The 10459-nt window shown below is 38.5% G+C and overlaps 1 long non-coding RNA gene across 1 annotated transcript; it reads left to right on the top strand.

Moving 5' to 3' along the window:
• The first annotated feature begins 5760 nt into the window (after window positions 1-5760).
• LOC119885440 lies at window positions 5761-8468 on the top strand. The gene is made up of 3 exons (XR_005441343.1): window positions 5761-5859; window positions 6363-6482; window positions 6557-8468. It is a non-coding gene; the product is annotated as an uncharacterized LOC119885440 (long non-coding RNA).
• Window positions 8469-10459: the final 1991 nt, after the last annotated feature.

Raw genomic sequence — 10459 nt, 5'->3', positions numbered from 1 at the left:
ATTTAGAAAAACAGAATAGGATGAATAATCACTGAAGCAGTTGGCATATTATATTTATTTAATCTTATCTAGCCAAGGTGTAACTAATTGCAACAACTTATTCCACACAGTTTGTTTGTATTTTTGATTTCACCCCTTAAGAGTTCTTAGTGCACAAATATTGTATTCATTTTATTTGTCATTTACACTGTGGATACTGTGAACATCTCTCATCACTTTTTTTTTAAGCATTTGTTAAATATGTTCAGATATTAAAAAAAATTTATGGAAATACTTTGAGAAAGGTTTATTTGCACAACAAGAAAACATGCAATGCAATTTAAAGATAAAAGAAACAAATGTGCATTGTTCAAAAAAGTTTAAGCTAAAAAAATCTGAATCACTTTACTTAAATAAAGACAATTCTACCATAAATTGGTGCAGAAAATGTCTCCAGAATGCAGGAAATTAAGTGTTTAGTGCTCAAGAATTTCTAGGGGACCCCCAGACCCCCATTTAAATATATTTCAGCATTGAATATTTCATCAAATAGTGTTAAAATATCTTCTTGTCTAGTTGTAGTGAACCCAATATTGTGAATTGTGCATGTGAGTTAAGTGTATCGTCACACCCCTAATCTGAACCCTCATGTTCCCACCACTTTTCAACACCAAGTGACAACCTTGATTCATTTTATCTTATCAAAGTACAAACACGTGTTTGTACTTTGATAAATATTTGATATTTTTAATTATTTGATTTAATACTTTGATATTTAACACATGTGTTAAATGTGAATGTATTATAACAAAATGTTTTATTAAATTCATGTAACTTCATAAATAATTTTCTGAAAGATCAATGTGTTATAGATTAATAACTCACCACTCTGAAGCTCTTGCTCCAGTCTATGTTGCTAAGCTTGTCCGGGAACATGTCCAGCTGAACCTACGCAGTGTTTACCGCTTTTCAGGACCTGCCTTACTCTGCTTCTGATTGGCTAGTAGTCCTTAACTAGGTACTGGGCATGTGCAACTCCTAACAAAGATCTTGCAGAAGTCAGATGCATCATTTCGTAGACAAAAAGAGAGCGTTCAACACACAGGGTGCACACAGGTGCTGCAGCAATGTGCAGTATGAAAAAGAATATGGTGAAAATGAGCATGAACAAATTTGCAAAATTTAATTTCTTTCATGTTGTTATTATAGGGTATTGTTTGTAGAGTTTTGAGGAAAATAATTAATTTCATCCATTTTGGAATAAGGCTGTACCATAAAAACAATTTGGAAAAAGTGAAGCACTGTGAATACTTTCCAGATGGACTGTACCACCACATTAGACATTTTGTGAGAACCCATCTTTCTCATTTTGAGAGTGCAACTTCTGACAAGCTGGATCAGTGTCTGAGAGCCTGTTTGGTGGAAAGGCACACAATTTCATTTATACATGATATGTAAATGATATATGTATATATCTATTGCAAGACCACAGACAAGTAAATATTGACAGAATAAAACAAGACTGGGAAAATGAACTGGGTGTAGAAAAGAAAAAAATGGGACAGGGGTCTCAAATATATCAACAATTGTTCCCTTAACAATAGGACACTGGTTGACACAGTTGATAAAGTCTTAAATAGGTTACATTAGTCAAATGTGAAACTGCAAAAGATTTTTCCAGATATGTCACCAATCTGTGAGAAATGTAAATGAACACGGACAGATTTACTTCATAGCTATGAATTATGCCCTAAATTTAAAGGGTTCTGCTCAGCATTATTGTCATTCTTCTAGAGGACATAAAAAATCCAAATGAGATCGGATCCCCCAGCAGGGGAGACAATAGACCTAAACTGTAAACTCCATGGTGTGTACTTGTTTGTTAGTTTATTATATATCTATATATATATATATATATATATATATATATATATATTTGGCAATATATATATATGTTATATTTGATGAATCCTTTACTTTTTAAAAGAGGCAGGATATCCACGACAGGAACTTTGTAGTGTCGACTTTCATATGCTTCACAATAAAGATATCTGAAATGAAGAACTGTTTAGCAATCAATATGTATTTTATTTGATCTTTTTAGTTAACCTGTTTATTCATCTGTTAGGATTACTAAGAATTGTGTTTACTCAACTGTAAAAGATAATATAAAATGTTAATGAGGTATCTTTTTATTTTTCCATTAGTAATGCTTAGAAATTCTGGAAATTAAGTGCTGACCACTGTGAAAAGAGATATGATTAAAAAACAGGCAAATTGACCTTTAAGACATTATTTTTGTTTATTAAAAGTTCATTAAAACACAGAAACCCTTAACCTTTTAACGGGAGTGCTCTTCATTTGCACCAAAACAGGTAACATTCACAATCGCTTATGCTTCCTAACTTGATATCCCTGAAGTGTAACTGAAATGATGATATACTGCGATGAAGTGTTCCCTTATTTTTTTAACCAGTGTATGTGAATTTCTGAAAAGATTGTTTTCTAAGAAATTAACTTGAAAGTTGAAAGAGGGATTACTATTCAGATCAGTCTTGGCAATGTCACTGCAAATCCCAGCACAACTAATGGAGTTTTTCCTATCATGGGCATCTTCATACATACACTCATCGGCCACTTAATTAGGTACACCTTGCTGGTACTGGGTTGGACCCCCTTTTGCCTTTGAACTGCCTTAATTCTTCATGGCATACTTTTAACAAGGTGTTGGAAACAAACCTCAGAGACATCACACAGATGCAGATTTTGTCGGCTGCACATCTATGATGCAAATCTCCCTCATCCCAAAAGGTGCTCTACTGGATGGTACAGTACAGTGAACTCATTGTGTTCAAGAAACCAGTTTGAGATGATCTGAGCTTTGTGAAATGGCGCATTATCCTGCTGGAAGTAGTCATCAGAAGATGGTACACTGTGGTCATAAAGGGATGGACATGGTCAGCAACAATACTCAGGTAGGCTGTCGCATTTGAACGATGCTCAGTTGGTACTAAGGGGCCCAAAGTGTGGCAAGAAAATATCCCCCTCACCATAACACCACCACCAGCAGCCTGAACCGTTGATACAAGGCAGGATGGATCCATGCTTTCATGTTGTTTACGCCAAATTCTGACCCTACCATCTGAATGTTGCAGATGAAATCAGGACTCAGACCAGGCAACGTTTTTCCAATCTTCTGTTGTCCAGTTTTGGTGGTGTGAACTGAACCCTCAGTTTCCTGTTCTTAGCTGGCAGGAGTGGCACCTGGTGTGGTCTCCTGCCGCTGTAGCCCATCTGCTACAAGGTTTAATGTGTTGTGCATTCAGAGATGGTATTCTGCATACCTTGGTTGTAACAAGTGGTTATTTTACTTACTGTTGCCTGTGAAAATCCCAGTAGATCAGCAGTTTCTGAAATACTCAGAGCAGCCCGTCTGCCACTTAAATCCCCATTCTTATGCTCGAAAGTTCGCTTTGAACTTCAGCAAGTTGTCTTGACCTCGTCTACATGCCTAAATGCATTGAGTTGCTGCCATGTGATTGGCTGATTAGCTATTTGTGTTAACAAGCAATTGAACAGGTGTACCTAATAAAGTGGCCGGTGAGTGTATATACAGACAACAAACCATATAAATTGTGAAGGTACCACAGTAGTATCATTATTCTTATTATCTTAACTTTCTCAAGCTTTTATTTGTGTGCCACATGAGATTCAGCAAGCATTTCTTATTTCAGACAACTGTGTAACTGACCCGCGTAAACGAGATGAATGCCACTTGTGCACAATTGAGATGACACACATTCTTGAGAATTCTGAATTTGCATAATTCCCAATGATACCATATAAGGCTATGCATCCTGCCTTATACAGTATGTCAGGAAGTGTTCATTCTTGAAAATAGAAAGAACTTTATAATTGTCCCTCCAGGATTTTGCAGGCCTAATCCTAACCCTAACATTGCATATTTAAACTAGTTTACCTTGATTATTTCAGTGCTTGCAATTGACCGGGACTCGCCTGTGACACAGTGATTTGTCTCGTCTGATGTCCTCCAATGCATTTCTGCTACTCTCCACATATGTTTTGTGGTGGCGAAGTGTTTGTCACAATATTGCACTGTTAACAAAACAGTTTATCCCTGCTTTGGTAAAGAAGATCCCGTTACTGTTTTTCACTGTCCGCAAATTTGAAATGTTAGTATCACACTGGTCTGCAGCATCTTGTGAACTAAGTTTTGTGGAAAAGTTGCTGTGATTGGTCAAAATTGCAAGTCATGCTGAATTCACAGGGATTTTTTGAATTTGTGTTAATAGTTGTGATAACAACATTGCAAAATCCCGGAGGGACTGTTTATAAGCTCCAAGTCCTGCTGGCTGAGAGCCATAAAGGAAAGCCTATCTGTCTGTGGTGGAATTAAGAAACCTGCTAAAGCCAAGGAATGGGGAAAAATAACAAGTGCTTTTAATGCTGTGTCACCTGGATCTGGTTAGAATGCTAAAATAATGTGACATGCCTTCTCTAGGATGTAGAGCAGCGTGGCACCGGCTGTGTCAAGGCACATCCACCTGGCCTTCAAAACTCCAATGTGTGCGACGTTCGTCATATCAGCACTCTGTCTGCTCTGGGTTAAGAGGTCTCATGAGTCAGGGAGCTACAAAATAACCTTTTCCTCTTAATTTGTTTGACAGCAGTGTATGGGAATTTCATGTACCTAGGTGATAATCTGATGAAAGCCCACAACTCACAAAAGACTGGGACACACCAGATCTGTCTCCCTTTGCAAAGTTCCTGTGGCCAGGAATCTGATTGTGGAGAGTACGTGGACATGTGGTGATAAACAGTTAGATTGGTGTGTATGTCTGCATATTTGTCGCTCTAACAAGTTACATATTTGTAGAAGTACAGCCCTTGACAGTAAACTGCAACAAAAACCATTCATCTGTATCAATACGCTGTCAAAAAACACACTCTCTGCCAAGGGCCAAAAGAAATAAGCCACCCACGATGCGCCTGATTACACACTAACATACAGAGATTTTATGACTTTGGCTTATTTGGTAGTCTTCTTTACCCTCTGAATTTTGACTGTAGTAATGGTTGCACAATAGAACACGATTTCTTCTTTCTTTTGAGTAAAAAGAACTATAAAGGAATTCAAATGAAGGTGTAACCGGCTGCTCCCGAGAACGTACTGCACGGTCCTGACTCAAACCGGTGAACTAGGGTACGGGAGGCAAAATCGTTTTTACGGTGGTTTTTGCCTTTGTCGAAAAAGACTTAATGAGCTAAATGGAAGATGGAAACACTATTCACAATTTCTGACATAGCGAAGATGTGACTCATGACTGATCAGCTGTTTCCGCTGTTGGCATCTTGCTGGATATTCTTATAACGCCGAGACATGGCTGGAAGCAACTTGCTCACTTGTTTCTGGTTTGCAACCCATACTTCTTATTTATTACAGCCATGTGTAACGTCAACTACTGACATAATTACGCTTGTTGTAGCCTGGTTTATTTGCTTCAAACCAGCTGATGGAAATGCACCTATATCGCATTATCTATTTTCTTTCTTTTTTGTGACATTTCAAAAGTCCGCTTATAATTCAGATGACAATTAGATGGAAACATGGCTACTGAAGTATGCAATGTTACATGCATTCTGTTCAAATGTTTGTCGCACCTGCTGTAGGCCATTAAGTAAATGTCACCTGTTCTTGTCATTTCAGATGTGTGCGCTCTCATTGGCTGTTAATAGTCACATTGATTGTAGTCACATGATCAGTTCAGCCATTTCGCTGTAAACAAGCTAGAGAACAGCATGCTTCAAGTCCTCACTTCATCTTGCTCCATCTGCCTGTGTTAACCTTGGGGAAGCTTTGTGAGTTCATCTATGTTTATAGAATTTCTTTCTGCTCATATTTCATTGTATTTCACATTATTTATGTACATTATTTCATAGTCACTTTTGTATTATGTACAGTTTCACACTGCAAAAACTTGACCACATTGAGTGCTGTGTCTTCAATAAACGGACGTAAAAGTTCACACTAATAACCAACTTTACACTCCTTCGTCATTGAAGCCATCTAGTGCTACATTCAGTCAAGTTAATCATGAGTGTTTAGCTATCTGGTGATGTGTGCCTCGCTACATCAGAAGATGCTTGGCTGGCCCTAGATTGTAAGAACATAAAAGTTGCAGCTCCTGTAGCCTCCAATCATGGAGATATCACAAAATATCAATTTTGTTTCTGTGGAAAAAAAATAACTTGTCTGTTCAAACGTTTACTTTTAAAAACCTACCACTGACATAGCTAAGGTAATATTTACAGTACATTATATTTTCTTTAAAAATCCCCCCATCCTTGGGTGTTTGTGTAAGTGTGTCTAATTGCAGAAGTGGAGACTGGTGTGCTTGAGTCATGCAGCGAGCTGCCACTCATCATGATCAGCCCTGCCATTAATACCCAGTTCAGACTACACCATGCCTCCAGACTGAGAAGTATGTTCATGCAGTCAGTCACACTTCCAGCAGTTATCTGCCTATGACTAATATCTGTTTCCCTGTGCCTGCAGTTAAACTCAGCCTGACTCCAGCCTCTGTCTCCGGTCCTCCTGCCTTGTCTGTCTCCCTCTTTGGGTTGAGCTCCAATAGCCAACATCCTTCGTCTGTCCTTTCAGCACAGCTCACATTTCCACCCCAACAAGAAATCTTCTAACCTTTACTCTCTGCCTCCTGTTATGCGTCTTGCACTTGGGTTTACGTGTCTAGCCATAATAGTACGATCTGGCCAGGAGAAAGGAACCCAGCAGACTTTCCACCAAGCCCTTGTTAATTAATACACCCTAATTGGGCAAAAACCAGGCACTAAAAGATATTATAGACTGCCTAAAATACCTTACTGCAAACCTCAGCAGCGTCCGTGATTAGTTCACTCCCCAGGCCACTCCAGTAGCTTCCAGCCAGGTCATTAGCTCATCCTCTTCTCACCGTGAGCCTTTTGTCCCTGCACCGGCACGCTATGATGGTGACCTTCGTTCCTGTCGTGCCTTCCTTGTACAACCCCACGCACGCATCAGACCATTCCCACTTCACTTATCTGCTTGGCTAACTAAAAAGGAGCTGCTCTTGCCTGGGCCTCCACAGTGTGGGGGAGAGACAATCTGCCATCTGCTCCTCCTATGTTCACTTCACCCAGGGGATGAGAAAGTTCAACCATCCCGTGTTCGTGGTAAGGAAGCAGCCAAGCATCTCCTCTCCCTCTGTCAGGGCTGCTGCAGCTTTGCTGAGTTAGCCACAGACTTCCCGCCCAAACAGGTGCCCTAAAAGAACTGAAACCAACACAATCTGCATTAATGAACCAGCTAGTTCCAAAAGAAAAAAACAAACACCAAGAGGTCTGCTGTATCATCCTGGATACATATCCAATATTATACAAAAGGTCAAATAATGTTTAAAAAAAAAAAACAAAACCTTGCATCTGCTGTTAAAATATCTGTTGTTGCTCTGATGACGCAACACAGCTTTGATGGCATTATATTGTATTCTCTTCCATGACACAGCTGCTGCATAACCCAGGAATAATAATTTCTTCTCTTCTGTAAGTAGTTTGAGTCAATATCGATATCAAAGAAGTCAATATAGGCTGTCTTCATTAGGAATTAAAGAGGCAAACCAATACTTAGTGCCAAGATCAATCACCAGTCTGTCTGGTATGTCTGAATCCATCCACTCATTTGCAGCATGACAGTTTCTAACAAGCAGCTAATCCTGTTAGCCTCTTGACCCCAGCAAAGGATACCCCCCGGGGGACAAAATTCTTTTACTTATAACGAAATGAACTGAAACAGAACATTTGCCACTGCAAGAGCACAGTATACCCTACTGAATAGCCAAGGCTTGAGAGAAATTGATTACATGTAAAGAGATGATTTGGAACTGTTACAATACAATGTATTATGTAATGAATTAAAGGTTTATGTTTTCAACTTTTTCTGTACCGTGATGATGCAGCAGTGATGCAACTTTTTAAACATGCTGTGAAACTGAAAGTATTTTTAGGCATAAAGATAAAATAATTATTATAGAGCCTGTTTTAAATTGTGGGCAGCCAGTCACGTAGTGATTTGTATTTGACTCAGTATTGAAATAGAAACATAATGGAAAGCTAATCTTTACAACAAACAAGATAGTGAAAGACATTGAAAAGATATGGAAAAGACTGTCCTCCCAAGAACAGTGTCAATTATTCCACGTAATCTAGAGGACATGGACATATTAAGTTGTGTTTATAGATAAGGGATTTGAATGCCAAATCAAAATGGTTATCTGTTAATCATTTGCTGGTAACAGATTGTATTTGTTCTCCTAAAGCACTAACGCTTGAATAATGTGTTATGCTTCTATTTATGCAACGAACAAATTGTTTGTGGTCTTGCTTATGAATTCAAATAAATATTGAAAATATCACTGACTTAAACTAAGAGACATGACGCATTGACTATTTCCAATAGTTAAACCAAAATGCCATCTTCCTGAGATCTTAAGCATATGTTAAGATCTTATAGGATACAAAGCTTGAACCTCGGTCTCTGGTGTCCACGTCCTGAGCTTCAACCATCCAGCCCAGCCTCCTCGCTAAAACTTCGGCTGGAATTATAGTTCTGCAAACATGCTGCAGATTTATGAACTACTACACTCAACTATAGGTTTAGTGATTCTTGTAGAGAAGCCAACATGCACATCTCCCAAGTGTCAACAATGCATTGTGAGGTCTGGCTTGTCAGACAAGATGACTGGTTGATCCAACATCCTATCAGGGAGACAAGAAAAACAAGTTATTGGGAGAAAAGCGCAAAAGAAACAGGCATAAATATTAATATATTAATAAAATATATATGTAAATGTAAAAATATTTGGTAGAAGACATGAAGTTTACATTCTAATGTAGCAGACTTGATGGAAATGCAGTATGGCATTTCATGTTTCATAAATTAATCTGAGCAAGATTACAGTCTCCTCATTGCTCCACACAGATCTAATGTTTTATGCTGCCACCATTTTTCGTGTATTGGGAGCTTGAATGGATGACAACTGTAAAAACATTTTTGCGATATTTCAAGTTTAGTGTTTTTAATTTCAAGCATTTCTAAAGAGTGAAAATGGACCAATGGTTGCCAGTTATGTAATTGTATTTGGCCACCTGTTTATTTTCAGAGGGAATAACCACAACTTTGCACAGTACTGCGCTATGGTTTTAAGCAGGTTTGTAAAAATGCTGTAGACTTGTGAATTATATTTATCACTAACAAAAACAGTGAGTGACCAGAAGAAAAATCTAAATCAAATCAATATTTGGTTTGACCACTCTTTGCCTTCAAAACAGCATAAATTCTTCTAGGTACACTTGCACATCATTTTTGAAGGAACTTAGCAGGTAGGTCGGCCTCAGTTGCTTCTCTCTCTTCATGTAATCTCAGACTGACTCAATGAGATCAGAGCTCTGTGGGGACCATACTGTCACTTCTAGGACTCGTTGATCTTCTTCACGTTGGGGATAGTTCTTAATGACTTTCACGGCATGTTTGGGGTCGTAATGATGCAGGCCAGTCAGATGCCTCCCTGATGGTATTACATGATGAATAAATATCTGCCTGTCCTTCTCAGCATTGAGGAGACCATTAAATCTAACCAAATCTATTTGCAGAAATGCAGCCCCAAACCTGCAAGGAACCTCCACCATGCTTCACTGTTGCCAGCTGACCCTCATTCTTGTACTGCTCCCCAGCCTGCTGCCATTTTTCTACACCCCAGTTCCTTTGTTTCTGTGAATTATTGAGTCTCTTGAACATGTTTTCATGGTAGAGGTGTGGCTTTTTTCTGTTGCTGACGCTGTTGCTAGCAGCAGGTGTACCCTGCCTTGGGTAACCTACGTCTCTTCTGGCTCACAACTCCTTCTTGCTGCTATCCCGTCTTTCTTTTTAAGGAAAATGAAAATTTTTGGTGGCTTTACTTTTTCTTGCTCGGCTGCTTTTTTCAATTTTCGCTCCTGATTGTACTCCATATCGTGTTTTTCCCAGTGGCTGTCACTTCACTAGCTAGCTACTCTTCTGTGTGGATTTCGCTAAGCACGAATAAGCAAGTCATTCTATATTATCCAGAATTCTGTGTGGGCCCATGTTAAACATTTTTAACATAAAATCCTGTGAATTCATCCTTAGTTAAACTTAATTTTTACTTACTGTAGAGTCATGTGGCAATTTTTCCAGGAAAAACGGCTAAAAGAACATACTCAAAATGAATCAGGAACAACATTAGGCCTAGATGCATAATACTGGTCTCCTTTGAAAGATCAGAAGATAGGGAATGTAAATCCATTGTATATTAATATATTTATTTTACCATTACAGACTACATGGATATGCAATAAAGAAAAAATAAGATATTTTCATCCTCACCTGGTAAAAAAAAAGCTATAT

The sequence above is a fragment of the Micropterus salmoides genome, unplaced genomic scaffold (genome assembly GCF_014851395.1).
Source record: "Micropterus salmoides isolate LMB-PRFRI ecotype aquatic unplaced genomic scaffold, ASM1485139v1 Ms_hic_scaffold_4, whole genome shotgun sequence".
In the NCBI taxonomy this organism is placed as follows: Eukaryota; Metazoa; Chordata; class Actinopteri; order Centrarchiformes; family Centrarchidae; genus Micropterus; species Micropterus salmoides.
The sequence above is the reverse complement of the archived record's forward strand: the minus strand, read 5'-3'. Positions and strand labels throughout refer to the sequence as shown.